Source organism: Marmota marmota, unplaced genomic scaffold (assembly GCF_001458135.2).
Source record: "Marmota marmota marmota unplaced genomic scaffold, marMar, whole genome shotgun sequence".
Lineage (NCBI taxonomy): Eukaryota > Metazoa > Chordata > Mammalia > Rodentia > Sciuridae > Marmota > Marmota marmota.
This window is the reverse complement of record NW_025999913.1, coordinates 13,644,574-13,663,517: the sequence shown is the minus strand read 5'-3', so window position 1 is coordinate 13,663,517 and position 18,944 is coordinate 13,644,574. Positions and strand designations below refer to the sequence as shown.

Here is an 18,944-nt window from a genome sequence, read left to right as displayed (position 1 = left end):
TCAATAGAAGTTTAGGGTACTTACCACTTAATACCTGTTAAGAATTGCTTCCTAAAAACTTCTGAAATTTTATGTATGAATCTGTGCCAGGTCTTCCTATAAAATGTATTTCTTACTACTTTTGTGGTCAAAAAAATTTTTTAAAGTTTTGTCCCAGCAGCAGCAAGGGGGCTGGGGGTCAGGGTAGTACTGTTCGTACCTTCCCCCTTCCTGGTATCAGCACAATGAAGAACAGCAGTGTTTGTTTACTGATGGGGTGGCACCGGCCCAGGAGCAGCTGAGCAGGTGGAGCGAACCCTGCGTTCTGGTCTGTGAATCATAGCTACCTCATGGCTAAGTCAGTGAGCCTGGGGCGAGTTACCTAACCTCTCAGAGTTTCGATCCCCTCATCGTTAGATAGGAATACCACCTATTTCATTCAGGATATCTGCAAGATTACTAAGATATTGCCTATAAGGTACCTAGTGTGGTACCCAGTGGATAAAGTGATTCCATAAATACAACTTCCTGCCACATCCTCCCTCCCTACCCCCTGCCACGCCTTCTCTAAGCTCTGGAAGATCATCTCTGCCTTTCGCTACAGCTTTTTGGAGGAGTTTTGTTGATCCTAACAATGCAAAGCACCAACCAAGTCAATTCTAAAAGCACAGACTCAAAGTGAGCTGAGTGTATAACTTACTCAAATTGACAGAAATGCAGGTCTTAAAATATCTGAAATAAGAGCCCATGATGACTTTTCTTCATCATGGCTTACACAGAACTGCAGATGCAGAAAAATGCTTTGATAGGTGAACGGTCTCAACCTTTGGCATCTCTGAAAAGCATCAGTTTTGTATTTTAAGCAATATAAACAATGTCTGTACCAGACTGCACATTCCTGTGATCAGGGGGTTTCCACAGTGCCCAGGAAGGACTCAATAAATATTAACCAAAGAGAGACAGAGCAAGAAAAAAATCCAATCTTCTCCTCTGATGGCTGAGTCATTTAACTGCATTTCCTTCCAGGCCCGTCTACTCCCTCGGTCACCACCTTCTGTGGCTCTTCCTCCCCTCGCTGTCCACCCCTGGTCAGAACACTTCCTCTTGTCTTTCTGTCTTGTTCCTACCTTTCCTGGAGCACTTGCAGAGTCTGACCTGTGTAAGGACTACTTTGAAAGAAGCCTGTCCTGCCCTACTGACCCTGGGCACTGGAGAGCCTGGACTGTGTCTTTGGGATCACCTACCCCTGCACCTCCATCCCTACCACACCGCAGGGCCCATGGTGAACAGACAGCAGAGGGGACTGGATTGGGTCGTGACAAATTCTTAACCACTTCCTTTGCTCCTTTTTACCTAAAGCCCAGTGCACGGGTCTCTTTCTTTGCCATAATATCAGGAAAGGGCATTTTGATGGACAGGAAAGAAGCAGATTGATCCAGACCCATGTGAAAACTGTCTTCTCTGCCATTAACTGTTCCAGACCTCTCTGGGCCACACCCATCCGCCTGCCTGAGGCTGCGCTGCCTGTCCAACTGTGTCTGGGGACTGGCTTTACCTGAAAAGTAACTCGCCCTGGCTGAGGCCATCTGAAGCTTCCTGGATCTCGAAGGAGAACTACAGGATGCTGCATTTCAACTTCGGATCCTTTTTACCACCATCTCTAAGCATTTCGAAACTAAAGAACCGATCTACTGTCCAATACCCAAACCTAGAAATAAGTTCTGTACAACAGCGCAGGGACTGGAGTTCACCATAAACTGTTATAGGCATTGTAAATAGCGACAAGAGAGGAGCTCAAGACATCCACCTCCAAAAACAAAACTGGTGATGAGGAGATGGAGATGCCGATTGTCCTGATCTAATCGGCGCATATTGTTGGCATGTATTGAATGTATACAGCGAGCCCCATAAATGTACAATTATTTTGTGTCAATCGAAAATAGTTACAAATGTTTAAGGAAATGGAAAGTTAACCATTCTTATTTGATCATTACATACTGTGGACATGTATTGGATTATCACATGGTGTCCCATAAATATGCAGAATTAAAAAATAACCTATATGCCCTTATTTTTTAAATCGTCTGTTCAGTTCACCTCCCACCCACTCAGGTCTTTGAAGGCCCATTGAGCTGAGACCCTGCAGAGGGGGACCATGTCCACCCTTCCCTGGTCACCCTCAGGCTGAACCAGCAGCTAGACTGTTCCCTACTTAATACAGGATGGGAAGCAGTGCCAGGAGCCCTTTGGCAATATTCCTGACATATGTTCCCATGGCTAGAACAATGGAGAAGCGCCTTCCAGTTCTCTTTACCACCCCCCTACCACCATCCCCCCACCCTGGCGGGTTTGGCAAATCCTCTTTGTGGGACCTAGCTGAGACACAGAGGGACATGGTGCCCTGTGCCCTCAGGGCCAAGATGCCTAAGGCATTGGCATATTATGACACCCCCCTTCCCTGCCAGGATTCTTGCAAAAGCAAAAGACAGGCATCTTCTCCCCTCCAGGGCTGTTTCAGAATATCTCCCATTAGCCAGAGAAGCAAAAGGGAATTAGACAGAGAAGACAGTGTCCCTCCAATATGGTTTCCACCCAGTGGATTGGAAAAGGCTGGGTAGCCCAGGGGCTCTGTGGGTCCAGCTGAATTCCATCAGGCCAGGGTTCACCCGTCTCCTCAGAGGCAATGGGACCCAGGGTGTACACTAGTTACAGACCTTTGCATAGACTCCACCCTGACTTGAGCAACTGGGACACTGTCTGGGGACTGTCACTTCTATTTGTCTTTTCCTCATCCACGCATCTTGAAAAGTGCAGAAGATTCAGCAGCAGACTCCATGTATATGGCTCAAAAGCAAACTCAGGGGTCTGTCTGTGTGTCCATCAGGCTGAGGGACGAACGTGCTGCTGAAGCCCTCAGTCCTCCTGGCTGCCTGGCTTCTCTCCACGTCCGGGTTTACTCCACTCAACGGCTCCTCTACTCCTTCCCCTCTCCTCCCCTCCCACCGCTCTCAGGTCTTTACTATTGGATCAGGTTCATTACCTCCCCCAATCTCCTCCCCCTAAAGCATTCGGCAAAATTTTTCTGATATTTACTTCTGATATCATCACCTCCTTGATCAAAACTTTCCCGCCATACATCATTCCTCCCAGAGCTCACAGCTGACTCCCTTGAGTGACCTCAGGACTTGGTCCTTCTCTACCTGAGTGCTCAACCCCTCCCAAGCGGAAATGCCAGACCCTGGCACACCTCCAAGGCGCTGCTCTCCCTAGACTGAGCCTACCCTCTTGCTTGTTCTGGGTTTTCAGAACTACCAAATCTTCATTTGACTTGCTAATTTCATCCTGCTTCCTCATCTCCACGGAGAGAGGTTGAGAAAGACGCAGTCCAATTTCTGTGCATGTGTGGCACTGGAGACAGAATCCAGGGCTCACACATGCTCAGCAGGTGCGGGACCATGGACCTAACTCCCCAACCCTCGCCATTCTCCTCTCTGCTCGGTTCTCCCATCAGTCAATGTCAGCCTCAGTTTGAAGAAGAGTTCATTTTCCGTACTCCACCATCCCCAAGCCAGAAAACCTTCAAGGTCGTCCAGCAAGGTATTCAAGTGGCAGAGAGAACAAGAGTAACTGGGTCCTCTGTCACTTTAAGTGAAGCCTACTCTACAGCTAGACTTTTCCTTTTTCTCATCAGTTAACAAATTTCCTGTATTGTTTGAATTGGTTTTCTGATGCAACAGAGAACCTTATCTGCTTTTTTTTTTTTTTTTTTGATACTAGAGATTGAACCCAAGGTCTCCCATATGCTAGGCAAGTGCTCCACCACGTCCCTTTTTTGCTTTATTTTAAGATAGTGTCTTACTAAATTGCTGATGCTGGCCTTGAACTTGTAATCCTCCTCCTTGAGTCTCCCACCAGGAGCATGTGCACTGTATCCAGCCAGAGAACCTTATCTGGCACAAGATATATTGATATCATTGTCTTTGAAAGAAGCGGCTTCCCCTAGAATAAGTGATAAAGTCATTTAAACCAAGGAAGCTTAGTAAACACAGCATGGAATAGAATCAGTAAGTTTGAATTCTACGTAGAAATCTGCCTGTGACTTCTTGGGGCCCAAGTTTTTCACTTTCTTCTATGTATAAATTGAGTCTATTCCAACTTGATTCTTCATTTATAACATAGTTTGTTGTTGTTGTTGTTTTGTAATATTCTGGAAGTGCTTTGCTATTACTGTAGATATGCATTCAGTCATTTAAAAACATACTGAAGGGGGTGGGGTTGTAGCTCAGTAGCAGAGCACTTGTCTCCAATGTGTAAGGCACTGGGTTCGATCCTTAGTACCACATAAAGATTAATAAATAAAACGAAGGTATTGTGCCCATCTACAACTAAAACAACAACAACAAATTTTTTTTAAACATACTGAACACCTACTATGTGCTTGGCTATAGGTGTCATACACATGGAAAAACACAGCACATCTCTAGGCTAGGGTATGTCAAGCTGCACACTCACAGGCCAAATCAAATCTGGCCTTCAATAAAATAAAGTTTTATTGGAACTAAAACCACACCCATTCATTTACACATTGCCTGTGTCTGCTTTCATAGGACACAGCAAAGCAGAGTAGGTTCCACAGAGACCATGTGGCCCAAAAAGGCCTAAAATATTCATTATTTAACATTTAAGAAAAGGTGTGCCAACCTCTGCTCTAAGCCATGCACACTACAGCTGAAAGTTCTGGTAAGAATAAACCTCCCTTCTCTGAAGGGTGGGGCTCCAGCGGGCTCCACCGACTTTGGTGTAAAGCCATCCAAATATCAAAGTACATCCTTCGAAAATAGGCACGGGTAGAAAGAACAAAATCAAATGTAAATTCAAATAAATGCATTGTGAATTTCTAGAATTCATTGGTACCACAAGTGGGTACCAATGAATCATTGTCCCCAAGAATCATTGTCCAGATCCTCTTTGAAAGATGGGCAAACCCCACCCCCCACCCCCACTGGTGTCAATGACAATCCAAGGGCAGACACTGTGCCTGGAACAAAGAGGTGAGGTTTGTTTCTCTTCTTTTCTCAATCCCTTCCCCCATGCAGGTTACTTCCCAGAGCACAGCTCGATTTCAAGAAACCAGAGCCCAGGAGTAAGATTTTAAAACAAGCCCATTTCTGAATATTAATGCAAAGATTGACATCTAGAAATGAGGTCCCCTGTCGTTTTCCTCTGGTGACTCTCAGGTAAGCTTCTAGTGTGAATAGATTGCGATGTATTCAGGTCCGTTCCCATTGTGCACTCAAGGTTTCCCTGACTCCCTGATGGCACCGGAGGAATTAACACTATAGTCACTAACATTATTGTTCAGTGCCCTACAAACAGCACAGACTATTGGAGCCCACAGAGCCTGCTAGCATTCACACACTTACAGTGAGCACGCTACAGAAGCAGTAAAAACATCTAACACAGTTGTGTAACCAAAAGCTCGGTCCCTGTCCCCAATACCAATCAATGCCAATTTAATAATGAGGACACGGTTTTTGAGAAAATGGAAAAAGAAGGTTTATTGAAACACAGGGGACTGTGACTGTGACTCTCCCCATCTGGAGGGTCAGGGGGCGGGGTTTAAAGGAAGTCTTCCAGGTTTACCTTGCAGGTGTGCTCTGGTAGGGGGCCCCAGGGCACCCTGGTGGTGTGTTAGGATTCACTTGTTAATTTGGGAGGTATTCACTTCCAGATCCTCAGCAGGCATCTCCTTCCTATGGTGGGTGTGTTCCAGAGCAATTAACTAGGGGAAGAAAAAAATAACACTGTCTCCCTAATCTTGTTAGGGAGGGTGAGGGGGATAAGGGAGAAAAAAACAGTTTTTTTTTTTCTTTAAATAAGCCTTAGAGCAATGGGGGCTATATTCAGAAGGTGAGGGACCCCTGTTCCAGTGACAGGTGCAGAACTGTTTTCCATAAATGGGGCTTTCTGTTCGTTTCTTTCTTCCTTCTCTACCCAAGCACAAGTCCCAGCTGGAGAATCCAACCTCCTAACACTCAGAGTCTCTCCTATGTGAAAAAGAAAACAAAAATTGAGATGAGAAGAGATATGATTGTGTTGGGGAATTTCTCCTCTCATTTACCTCAAAGCCCCAGCCCAGGATGAAAGAGGAGAGTAGGTTTCCATTTCTAAATGAATGGAATGCAAGAGGCCTCGGTCAGTAGTAGCCACTACTGAAAACTTGGCCACTGGGACTTTTTCTGAGTCTCTCTGACACATTTGGATCTAATTGGCACGCTGCTTTAGAGAAGCCAAAAAACACACTGTCATACATGGCACAGATCAAAGCAGAGGCAAACTGGTAGCAGCCGCGGGCTTTGATTGCCATAATTGGGCAGGCAGGTCTGGGAAGATTTTCAGAGGCAGGTAAATGCTTACCAAACGTGTTCAGAGAAAACCTCTAGAAGACTCTGATTTACCTGGTTTGGATCCAAAACATGAACAAACAAGAAAAGGCATTCAGGGCAGCTGGCAGGTTGGGCGGTCAGAGAGACCACTTATTTCCATTTTGCCTCCAAGTAAATTGGAAATTAATTAATATTCTCTTTGGGTTTCCGTGCAATGAGTGACTTGGGCTTTTTAGTAAGAGATAAATGTCCCAGGACTCAGCTCAGACATGTTAACTGCACCTGAAATCACATTTAAATCCATTATTTTTAGGAGAGAATGAAATTTGTCCCTTTATTAACCATCAAAAAGCATACTTCTAATTCCAGCTTTACATAGAAATAGTTATGAACCTGAATGTAAATAAGTTTTCCTGTGGAACACTGTTAATCTTTTTAGTGTTATAGCTTCCTAAAAATTATGGACCTTCTCCCCAGAAAAAAATAAAATACATACAGAATACAACTTTGCATGCATTTTTAATATAGACAGACTTCCTGTGGACCTCACATAGACCCCCTTCGAACTCTACTTCCTGTGTTCAAGATTCCTTTATTAAACCTGTTAAATGAAAGGATAACGCCCTTAACCAAATACAGTTTACCTCCATAGGTCTGCCATTACTTTACATAACTTTACGCCAGCCTATATAGCCAAGTGCCCACTAGTACAAGGACCTCCAGCTCACTAAAAATGACCAGTTCACCTAATATCCCCCAACTCTCAGACCCCTTTGGAATATCTGCTATACAGAACCAGGAAGGCCACAGCCCAAATCCTTAACTAATCCTAACATGAAATAATAAAAAGAAGATAGTGGATAGCATTCAAATATGAACATCATTCATTCACTCAAATATTTATTAAACATCTATTATGCACATTACTAGCTGAAAAAGGCAGCTGTGATATCTGCCTCCACAGACCTCAACCCAGGTTCCAATCTGGGCCCTGTACTTGCCATCAAGTTATCAGAACTTTGGGAGATTCAGTTGTCTCATAAAAAATGATAATGTATACCTTGCAATGGAGATCAATATTGTTTTAAATGACAACGCCAGAGTCCACAGTGGACATCCAAATATTATCCCTTAGTAGCAGTAATGAAGCCAGATTTAAAATTAGGCAGTCAGTGTAGTTAGGTCAATCGGGTCTAATATCGAGTGAGATCTAAAATGGAGGCCATGCTGACAATGAATTTCAGGAAAAGCTGAGCAACTCTCTCGGAATGTTAATGAAGCCCAGGAAACAGCCCCCAACAGATTTGGAGATAGCCCATCCCAGAGAAATGTTAATGAACAGCAAACTGGACTCGGAAATGCCCAGATTACTTCTTTGGCCCACCTGTGTCCCAACCCTTCCCACCTACATTCCATCACCAAAAACTATAAAAAGGGGAACACATTCGCCCTTCAACGGATTCCACCTCTTGGGTCCCCTTCTTCCTCCGGGAGAAGTCTTTTCTGCTGTCCTTTAATAAACTTCTAATTTCCACTCTGACCTTGCCTCAGCGTGCTTCTCTGGTGTTATTCTTCAACATTGGGGAAGCAAGGACTCCTCACCGGCCGACAGTGGTAACAGTATTAGTACCAGTACTATGGGGGGAAAATAGGGTTCTGAGGCAAGCAGGAGTGGTTTTTGTTTTGTTTTGTTTTTTGGTACCTGAGATTGAACTCAGGGGCACTTGACAACTGAGCCACATCCCAGCCCTATTTTGTATTTTATTTAGAGACAGGGTCTCACTGAGTTGCTTAGTGCCTCGCTGTTGCTGAGGCTGGCGTTGAACTCACCATCCTCCTGCCTCAGCCTCCCAAGCACCTGGGACTACAGGCATGCACCCCTGTGCTCAGCAAGCATGAGTTATTGAGATGACATATTACTTGTAAAAGATCTCATGAGATCCCTATTCTTGTCTGGTACGTGTACCCATTATGGGAGAATTCCATGGACACTGGAAAGAATGCCAAGGGACGGTCTGGGTTCTCTTTTAAGGTGCTGCCAGCCTTGACTGGGGTTTCTAGAATGTGCCTTCATGGTTAGCCATTGGTGGCTGTTGCATTGCTCCTTGACAGTGATGGTTCTTTGTGCACACCACTATTTCTTCATAAGGGCTACCATTCTCCCTCTTTCAAAACATCAATGTCTCGGCCCCTGTTTGTTAAAAGGAAGTCTGCCGCAGTCTGGCTGGGCACAATTCAGGAGCCACTTGTCAAAAGAAACAAACTTTATTTTTAGAACACACACGCCACACCACACAGCTCCTCAGGAAAAAACCCTCAGAGCCCAACTGCCACCACCGGCTTCCCACAAGCCTCTCAACCCCCACCCCCCCACTCCTCCTGCTCTTGAGGCCGATTGGCTGGGTCCCCAGAGGAGCCAATCAGTTGGCAGCTAGAAGTTTGTTGGGGCCGCTGTGAGCCAATCATCAGCTGGCAGCTGGAAGTTTGCTGGGGCCCCTTGGGCTGTGGCTCTCAACAGAAGTCCCATTTTGTAAAGCTGTGAGCTGCAGATTCTGGGCCTCCATCTTCAGGCACTGAATCCTCCACATCACACCGAAGCCTTCAACCCAAAAGTAACTCCAACACATCTCACCTGCCCAACCTCACCAAATCAAGAACCAGAAAGCCCATAGAGCCCAAAGACCCGAGAGCCACCTGCCAGGAAATAAAAAATCTCTTGAAGACAGGACGTTTGTCTGATACCAATATCATGCCAGGCATCCGCTGAGAAGAGTTCTGTTCTGGGACACTCAGGGGGTTTGGAACTAATTCCAACTGCCAGCCCACAGAGATCCCCAGCTCTGTGGACTGTGAGACGATCATGGCTACAGCACTTCCCGAGAAGGCAGGGACCAGAGAAATAATGAGGACAGAGCTGCCGTGGAAGGATTCCGTGGGAGGTTAGACCAGCTCCCCAAGGAACCCCAAATCTAGGATTTGTAAATGGAAAACCACAAAATCCCATTGTTCTACCAAAGGCAGAGAAAGAGCACCTTGAAGTCAGACGTGTTTCGGAATGTTCGTGCTCAAGGAAAATGCTGCAGTGGAAATATCAAAAGCTCTCTATGTAAGCTGGACCGGTGACCCACACCAGGAGGCCAAGGCAGGAGGATTAAAAGTCAGAGACCAGCTTCAGCCATTTAGCAAGATCTTGTCTCAAATTATAAAATAAAAGGGCTGGGGATGTAGCTCGGTGGAAAAGCACCGCTAGGTACAAAAAAAAAATTCTATACAAACATTGCAAAATCAATAGATGATCTGAACTCAAGGAATGAATATTGAATATGATGTGAATTTTCAAAGAGCTGATCCGATCCACCACAGAGAAAGAGCCACGAAAATGAAGAAATAAAACCCCTGATGGACAGGTGCCACGGAGCAGAGTGGCCACGGCACACACGTACAAAGGCACAGGGGCGATGGCAGGGGTTAACTGGACAGCAAGGGAGGCGGGGAGTGAGGCCGGGACTTGAGGCCGGGGCCTGGCTGAAGGGCACAGAAGGCAGGCGCCCTCTCCGCCTCCCCTCTTCCCTCGCAGAAGCTGAATGGGGGCAAAAATAAATAAATAATCTTCCAAAGAAAGTCACGAAAAGGGAAGATCAAGGTCAATTAGCAAGAGCACTGTCACCTTACAGGGGAAATCATGGCCTTGAGAGGCTGCAGCTCGAGGACCCATTCATTCCCTGGTGGCTCAGCTCGAGGAGAAGCTCAAGGAGGTTACATAACTTACACAGAGAGTGACAGGCAGGTCCAAGTCAGGAGGACGTGGCTCTAGGGACAGAGTTCTTGGCTACAACTGAAAGGAAGGCACAGAGGCTTCCTGAATGCTCCTGCCCTCACACGTGCACAGCCAACACGGTTATCAACGTAGCGCACCAGAGTGCTGCGTTTATGACAATTCAAAGTCCACGGTCCACATCACAGCTCCTCTTTGATGATCCTCATGCTGTGGGGCTGGACAAATGCAGGATCATATCACTCCGCCCTTACAGTGCCCTGCAGAGCATTTTCGCAGCCCTGTTGGTAATAACAAAACACCACCAACCACAAACCTTTAGTGAGCATTTACTATGCACGAAACACTGATACTCCCTATTGTTCTTTTTTGCAAAAAAAAAAAAAAAGTCAAAGTATGATTAACTGATAGTTGTATGAACTAAAACAAGGAAAGGATGGGACAGGAGGTAGAAGGAAGGACAGGGATGCTAACAGCTATGTTTGGGGGGAGTCAAGGGATACGTCTTCTATAATCCATGGAAAGACCAGAAAGGAACGAAAGGAACAAGGGGACATCATTGGGAGGAGGAGGAGGGGAGGGCAGGGGAGGGACTGCAGGGGAGAGCTCAGTTCACAGGACTAACGGCTGCCAATCAAGTGGCGCCGTCCTGATACCAAAATGAATTTCCCCATCAAGAAGGTGGCACCTGCGTGCTATTTAGACCTACAGAGGAACCACCAGATGAACTCGGAGCCCAAACGATAAAGTGGGTTTCCTGAGCCTCAACGACAGAGAGGACAGGTCTCGCATGATTCCAGTAAGCATGTTCTCCGAAGAAAGTTGGACCCTTAAAAAGAAAGAAAACCTTGCTTATCAATTCTATTGGGTGATTCTACTTTATCATCCAAATTCATACTAACAGAATCTATTAACAACATGTTATAATGTCGATCTCATTTTGATTGAAATAACTTTAAACCACATAATATGAGATACTAGAAATACAGAGAAATTGATAAAATGGGGAGCCTAGGGGTAGATAAACAACTTTCTAAGAAAAAAATACCTTCTTTCCATGCAGATAAAGTGATACACAAAGATAGAATAGAATGAGCGTTAATAAGCAACATTTATTTTTTATCTATCAAAATTTATACCCCTCAGAGAAAATACTTATGAAATATTTTCTGTTTTTCTCTACGAATAAGTTTTCAGTAAATTCTCCAAAGTAAAGCTTATACAAACAATGTGACCCAAGGCAAAAACAAATTTTGAAATCTGTCATATTTTTAAAGAAAAAAAATATGCTTGGAAACCAAAGCTTGTGTAACCAAAACTATTTATTGAGTAAAAATAGACACGAATACAATGATTGCCTATTTTGTAGAAAATACAGCCATGACATTATTTATTAAAATTTACAGGAGGCTAACAAAGTTATATTGGAAGGAGATGTTATAGTTTTAAATGCTTTTATTTATTTATTCATTTATTTTTGGTTCCAGGGATTGCACTTGGGACACTCAACCACTGAGCCACATCCCCAGCCCTATTTTGTAGTTTATTTAGAGACAGGGTCTCACTGAGCTGCTTAGTGCTTGGCTCTTGCTGAGGCTGACATTGAACTGGCAGTCCTCCTGTCTCAGCCTCCCAAGCCACTAGATTTCAGGTGTGCGCCACTGTGCCTGGCTTCAAATGCTTTTATAATTAAACGAGGAATAATGAAAATAAGTGATGCGTACAACCCAAGTGGGGGGGGGAGCAATTTTTAAAAAACTGTAAAAAGTAGAAGGAAAAACTTTAATAAATATCAATTTCAAATTAATGAATTAGAAAACAAAAATCATTTCAAAAGCTCATTGTTTGAAAAGGCTAAAAAATAAGCACATATCTGGCTATTAAAAAATAACTTAAAGGAAACCAGATCAGAACCTCTTTTTGGCAGGACGCAGTGGCACATGTCTGTAATCCCAGCAGCACGGGAGGCTGAGACAGGAGGACCACAGGTTCAAAGCCAGGCAGCAAGGTGCTAAGCAACTCAGTGAGACCCTGTCTCTAAATAAAATACAAAGGAGGGCTGGGGATGTGGCTCAGTGGTCGAGTGCCCCTGAGTTCAATATCTTGTACCCTCCCCCCAAAAAGCCTCCTTTTGAGATGGGGGGTTGTTTTTCATTATAAAAGAGTTCCCCACAGGACTCAGCTCTTGACATGTTGGAACTCTCGATACAACAGATGCATTGATGGAATTGGTAGAGGAACATTTGCAGATACCAACATCTATGGAGCAAAGAGGTAGTGCCCCACTTGCCCAGGAGTGGCTTCTCCTTCTTAAGTATCAACTGGTCTGAACCCGACTCCAGGGGCTGAGCTCTCCTCCTAGAGTTGGTGAGTGCGAAGACCATGTTGGTTTCTGATCATAAACTGGCTTCCCTTTCCCTTTTTTCTTTTCTCCTCCCTCCCTCCTGATGGTATTGATTATCCAAGGCCATTCTGGGCGGGATGCAGTGTTCCTAGGCTCTTGCCCTTGGTACTATCAAGCAGGGCTCCATCAGCTACCCCGTCAGATACACAAATGGGTGCCATGGGCCAGGGCAAAAGAATATTCTACTAAGGATGGCCTCGTCACCAATGAGCTCAGGATGGTGCCAGTTTCAGTCCTTCCCGCCCAAGAAGGGAGTTCATAACATCAGACGGCACCTGTTCATCCTCTGAAGGGACAGCATGGTGGCTCAGAGGAAAGACACACCTCACGTATTGTCCCAGGGAATTCCTTTGCAAGTCAGTGAAAACAACAAGGGCCATTTTCAGAACTTGCTCCATTTCCTGTCTTTGTGCAGCTAGTTCTATATTTCAGTGCCCCTGGTTCTTCCCAGAAGAGGAGAAAGCAGTTGGGTTGAAACCATTTCTTGAACACAAATGAGTTCATTAATATAAGAACCTCTCCTCCGACCCCTGCCTTCATAATTAACTGAAATCACAAAACCAAGTACAAATCCGTCTCCCACTCAGGTCTTATTCTCTCAGCTGCTCCTTCATCATGTCCTGTGAGCAATTTTATTTATTCCCTGCTTTGTTCCAAAAATGATTTCAGGGTGAGTCCTATGAGTAAGCCTCATCTTATCAAAACCCATTCTAAGCTGGCTTGGATTAAGATGGACAGCTATTGTGTGGAGATTTTAAGATTCAATGATACAGTCAAGTGCTCGAGGAAGAAAACAATATCACGGAAAACTTCTTAAAGCAGAACTTCTGTGGATGATAGGATTACCCCAATGCAAAATGCTTTGGGTTTGTTGTTTTATTTGTCTTGTATAAAATTTTTCTTTTCTTTCCTTTTCCTTTTTTTTTTTTCTTTTGCATTTCCTGTGGACACTCCTCTGTAGACACTTGTCCTCTGGACCGAGTCCCCATTAAAAGATGCAGTAGTACCTTAATTAGCCGCGCTACTGGCAGTCTTCCCCCTTACAACTTAGCTGACACACTGCTGTCAGATCAACTGCTAAAATGTGGCTTTCATATATCACCTCCCAAGCTCGGAACCCTTAAATGAATCTCCATTACAAAAACAAAACAAAACACCAACTCAGCACCCTGGCACTTAAGGCTGCCTCTTCCTTCATCCCTCACTCTCCTCCGCCCCACAGTGCTCTGTTCTGGTTTATTTCAGCTAAATGTGCATCAGTCACAAGCCACCTTCCTCTTCTTATGTCTCTTCTATGATGCCCTTGCTGATCACAGTCCTAATAATCGTCCAAGGACTTGATGCAGTACTGCCTCCCTAAAGAAAAGTCCGCCCTCCTCTTCATTCCATCTATGCCCCTCACCTGTCTGTGCCACCTGTCTATGCCACCACTGACCAGGCAGGACCCACACAGTCACTCACCTCTCAGTAGTCCTTTCTCCAAACCTGACTGCTCCTCTCGGCAGCTAAATGCCACCCATCTGCGACTATAAAGAAGGTGCTCTGTGTGCTAAACAGGTGCATGGCCACCTTGAGGACGCACCTTCTCGGCCAGCCATAGCCTTCTGCCTCTCAAACACATGCCTGTGGACCCACGGCTGCACCAGGCTGGGAGGATACCAGGTTGAAGATGAAACATCTTTACAAAGTTGCTTTTACTTCAGTAACTTAGAATATCATCTTTAAAATGAAATAAAAGAAGCAGATTGTCACTTTCAAATGAATTTAAAAAAAAAAACAATGAAATTGAAAGCTAAGACGGGAGATGTCGAACCAGTAGCTATCCCTGAGCCATCATGGGACAATGCTTGCGGGTCATCTTTTGTCCCTTCTGGTGATAAATACAAGTTCTTACTCCCGTTGAGGACATTTTTGTGGCAATGTTTGGGAAATACCTTATAGATCATGAGGAAAAGACACAATCATTTCCATTTTCTCATCCTTTCATTTTAAGTTGCAATCAATACACATTTCTGTTTTCATCAAAGCAGTAACAAATTACACCTGAAGATTTTCTTTCAGGTCTTGGTTTTACTTGCTTGGTTATGAAACATTTGTAGCATTAGCTACTAACATGAAGCATGGGCCTCTAGTATGACTACTCTTAAAACGACTCTGCTGTTAAAAAGCCTAAGTGGGAACACTTTGTCGCCAGTGAGTACACTCATCTCTGGGAGCAGCTTATTATAGGTTTCAAGCAATATCCAAAAATAAGCCCTTGTCAATTCAAAAATCAAGATGTTCCCAAAAGCATTCTTTTTGTATTTAACTCTTATTTCTTTTTTAAAAAATATTTATTTTTTAGGTGTAGATGGACACAACACAATGCCTGAGGATCGAACCCGGGTCCCGCCCGTGCTAAATGAGCGCTCTGCCGCTGAGCCACAGTCCCAGCCCCTTAACTCTTATTTCTTAACTCAGTGTTTTTGAAATCCAAAATTCATTTTGTATTCTATTTTTGAATGTGAAATTTATTTATGCCTGAATAAAAATTTCTTTGATTCTGAATGTATGTGCCTATACATCCACCAGTGCCGCAGTCTGGCTGGGCACAAATGCCGCAGTCTGGCTGGGCACACAATCACGAGCCACCACACAGCTTGTAGATTCAAACAGCAACTCTTTATTCCCGAACTCACACCAGCCGTCTACAAACACGTTCTGGGGAAATCCACGTTCTCTGCCCAAATCCACCTCCACTGGGCTTCTGTCTCCCGCAAAATACTGTCTGAATCCCGTGAGAACTCAAGGAGAACTCAGGCAGCAGGATACGCCCTATTCCCAGCAGGAATAACCTTAAACCTGGAATCTAAACCGGGAACGCCCTAAACCCGGATTATAAACCGGGAACACCCTAAACCCGGATCCGCCCTGGTCCTTGAGCAAGGTCACCTACATGCAATGTCACTGCAAAATGTCCTATTTCCACGAGTCCTTCCACTAAGCAACATGGGGTACGCTGGCAAGGAAATTGTCATACCTACTTGGCTAATGGCTCCCAGCACACCAGCCTCTCTTCCACTGATTCACAGGCACGCACACATACTCTTGTACATACACACATTTTGTACCTATATTATATATATGTGTGTATATGTGTGTGTGTGTATACATATATATATGCTGTTCATTAACACATGTACATATGTACCATAAATTTAATTCAGTTCCAGAATATTCAATGTATATTGGAAATATAGAGAAAAGGTGATCAGTCACAAGCAACTGAGACTGAATAGTCTGTGATGTGTTCCAAATAAGAACACTGAGGTCTGGTATTTTTAATGCAGTTACTAGCAGGAACATATCTTAGAAATTTCCCAAACAACTTTTGTTGGTCTTTTCAGCCCCCATGAGCTGTGGACAAACCATGAAGTTCAACCATTGTTCTTTGAATTTGTTCATTTTAAGTAAATTGGTAATATATTTCACCTGCTTCTGGAGTTATTCGTGATTTAGTTCCTTGTTTAATAAGGAGAATTTCCCTTGTGCTACCACCTGCTTCCATGCATATGGTGGGGCTCACAATGGGGACTGGAGAGTTTTGGGGTCCATCTTAGTCAAAATGTTAGATTCGTACTGAACCTAGATAATAATTCCTAATTTTCTAGATGAAGAAACTGAAGTCAAGAGAAATTGTAAATTGTCCAAGGCTACAAAGGACGAGCGAAGTTTTCGCCCTTCATTCCCCCCATTGTCTATTTCAAATCAGAAAAATGGCTCTTCTGGCTCAAAACATCTGAAGTACCTGTCCAGAGTTTATATTTCTGCCCTGGCGGACAAGGGGGAAAGAGGTGATGACCTTGACTTTGGGCCAAGGCAGTGACTGATTAACCCAAATCTGTCTACTTTATTGGTGGGATTGAGTGGAAAGGCCGTCCTGCACCTTGGAGGGTCAGCTTGGGAAAGGACTTGTCCTTCCTGAATCCAGCACCAGATTCTAACCAGTCTTCTAAAGTTTTGTTAGGAAGATGCAACCAGGTTTCCTAAATCCATTTGGGAAAATCCATCCCACGTAAAGACAAAAAGACGAAGCAGACTTCCCAGGGCTGCTGACGCCTTGGCTGCTCCAGCAACTTTTAATCAAAAGTTCCTTGTCGGACGTCAGGTTCTTCCCTGAGTTTGTGGCTTTTGTCAAGCTGATTCTGTCAACTGTGAGGACTGGGTGCCTTCACAGGGCAGGGAAACTCTTAAAATGCCTTTAGAAAACAAGAAAAGTAAGTGTGCTCTCCTAGCCATCGAAAAATGTGAAATGTTGAAGGTCAGGGGTGTGTCAGAAGAGGAAGTCACTTGGTGAGCCTGGCGGGCCTGAAGATGGGGTGGCCGAGTGGACGCGGAAGAACTGAATTCTCCCATGTGAGCTGAGAGAGGATCTTGCTCAGGGAGACTCCCAGCAGAGATCCCAGTTACACCCAGCAGATTCCTGACCTAGAGAAATTGAAATCAACAATGGCACCGTTGTAAGTTGATTTTAAAATTTTTAAACAATACTAAGAGGTCCTGGACTGGTTTTTGCAAGATGTAAGGTCAAATTCTAGCTTTGGCACCGACCTGCTCTATGACCTTGTGCCACATCACCTAAGCCCTGAGTCTTGTCTCCCATCTGTGAATTAGGGGCAGGGGCAGGTATATTAATATCTACCTTCTAGAGTAACCAGAAGAACAAAAGGAGACATGTTTGAAAGTACTCTGCACAGCACGAGGCACTGTGTAAATGCAAGCTTTCACAGCAAATAAACTTTCCCTCCAAAGATCATTGTGTTGATATCAATTCTATATTTTTCCACATATCTGCTTCATTTTAATCAAGCATAAAATTAGAGAGCTTTATTTTGTGAAATATTTCTTTGTGAAAAAGTGACATAAAGGAATTTTTTTAAACTATAAAGACAAAACATTTACTTGAGGGTGTTGTACCTCCCTCCACGAACATTCTTAAGCTTGAACAGTATTTCAAGCCTCCAGTTTCCACCTCTCATCTCCTTTGGGGACACTGGCTGGAAACTCGCCACACTGGCAGCCACAGGTCCACACAACACAACGGCTCCCACTCCTCTCATCTCCCTAACAAACACTTGGACACACTTTGACACTCGGGATTTCATCCAAACCTCCCGACTTGACCTGAAGGAGGGATGAAATCTCACTATGCAAAATGACTGGACTGCACCCCAGCCCAGACCAGAGCCAGGCCTGGATCAGAAACCAGCCCACTGCAAGTCTGGGCATCTGCTTCCAACTGTGCATCACCTGGAGTGGCAGAGAACAGGGAGGTCAGAAGACAACCCTGCACCTTGTTCTGTACCTGAGGTGATGCCAGATTTGCCAGCCCTCTCCCAACACCTGTTCACGTGCCGCTGTGGTGCTGAAGTCCCAGGACCAGGCTGGAACTCAGGGTACACAAGGCAGGGCTGTATGTGGATTTTTAAATTTATTTGCTTTTTAGGTAAACATATTGGCCTGGGTTCAAAATGTAAGCACTGGCTAATCCAGAGTCAGAAGTCTCATAATTTACTTCCAGAAAACCAAAATTAGATACCTGCACCAGGCCCTGGGTTCAATCCTCAGTACCAGGAAGGGGCATGGGGGAAGAAAGTCCATCTGTCCATTTTATTCAAACATGTCCAATAGTATCAATGTTAACCACCTGTCCACTCAGCCCCAAGAGAAAATACACCACTTCAAATCATGCCAGGTCATTAAGGAAGTACAAGATAAATGTCTAATATGAGTCTGATTTCCTCCTCATCAAAAAGCCTGGATTTTGGCTTTAGCATTCTAAAAAGACAAAAGAGAATAAATGGGATCCTGATAAAATTGAGAGTCACAAAGGCAGAAAATGGAATTCAAAGCACAGCTTGTTCACACACATCATAAATGCATCCAGCAAGTTCATTATCCAGAGCCCCATCTCTAGCTTTCAAAACAGCCCTTTGATTTATTTAATGATAGGCCACAAGTACACGTTTGAGTCCAAATGGAGAAGTTACTAAGACAGGCTTTGGACCTGGTCGACAATGGCTTTGAGTCTGGATTGGAAACATCAAAAGGCACCGTGGGAACACACTTCACTGGGGAAAGATGGGCACGTTGCCTTCTGAAGTTCACGGATTCGCCGGCTGTTGTGCTTCTGATATTGGGAAGTCAGACTCGCAGGGCCTTGTTATTTCTCTAGTGAATCATCCTCATCCCCTAGCTGAGCCACAGGGGTGATGGGGGTTGTACTCAGGGGGTCCTGTCTGCCCTGGCATACTGTCACACACCCCGAAGCACACATTCTCAATGATGATTTGAAATAGAAAGGATTCCTACCTATACCTCCATTGGGGCAGATAATTGAGGGGGGGTGTTCATTCCCTCA

General features: G+C 44.5%; 1 long non-coding RNA gene across 1 annotated transcript; it reads right to left on the bottom strand.

Moving 5' to 3' along the window:
- Positions 1-5,529: 5,529 nt before the first annotated feature.
- LOC107149422 lies at positions 5,530-10,309 on the bottom strand. Its single transcript, XR_001504396.2, has 3 exons — positions 10,135-10,309; positions 6,438-6,647; positions 5,530-5,761 (listed from the first exon to the last, which is right to left on the bottom strand). It is a non-coding gene; the product is annotated as an uncharacterized LOC107149422 (long non-coding RNA).
- Positions 10,310-18,944: the final 8,635 nt, after the last annotated feature.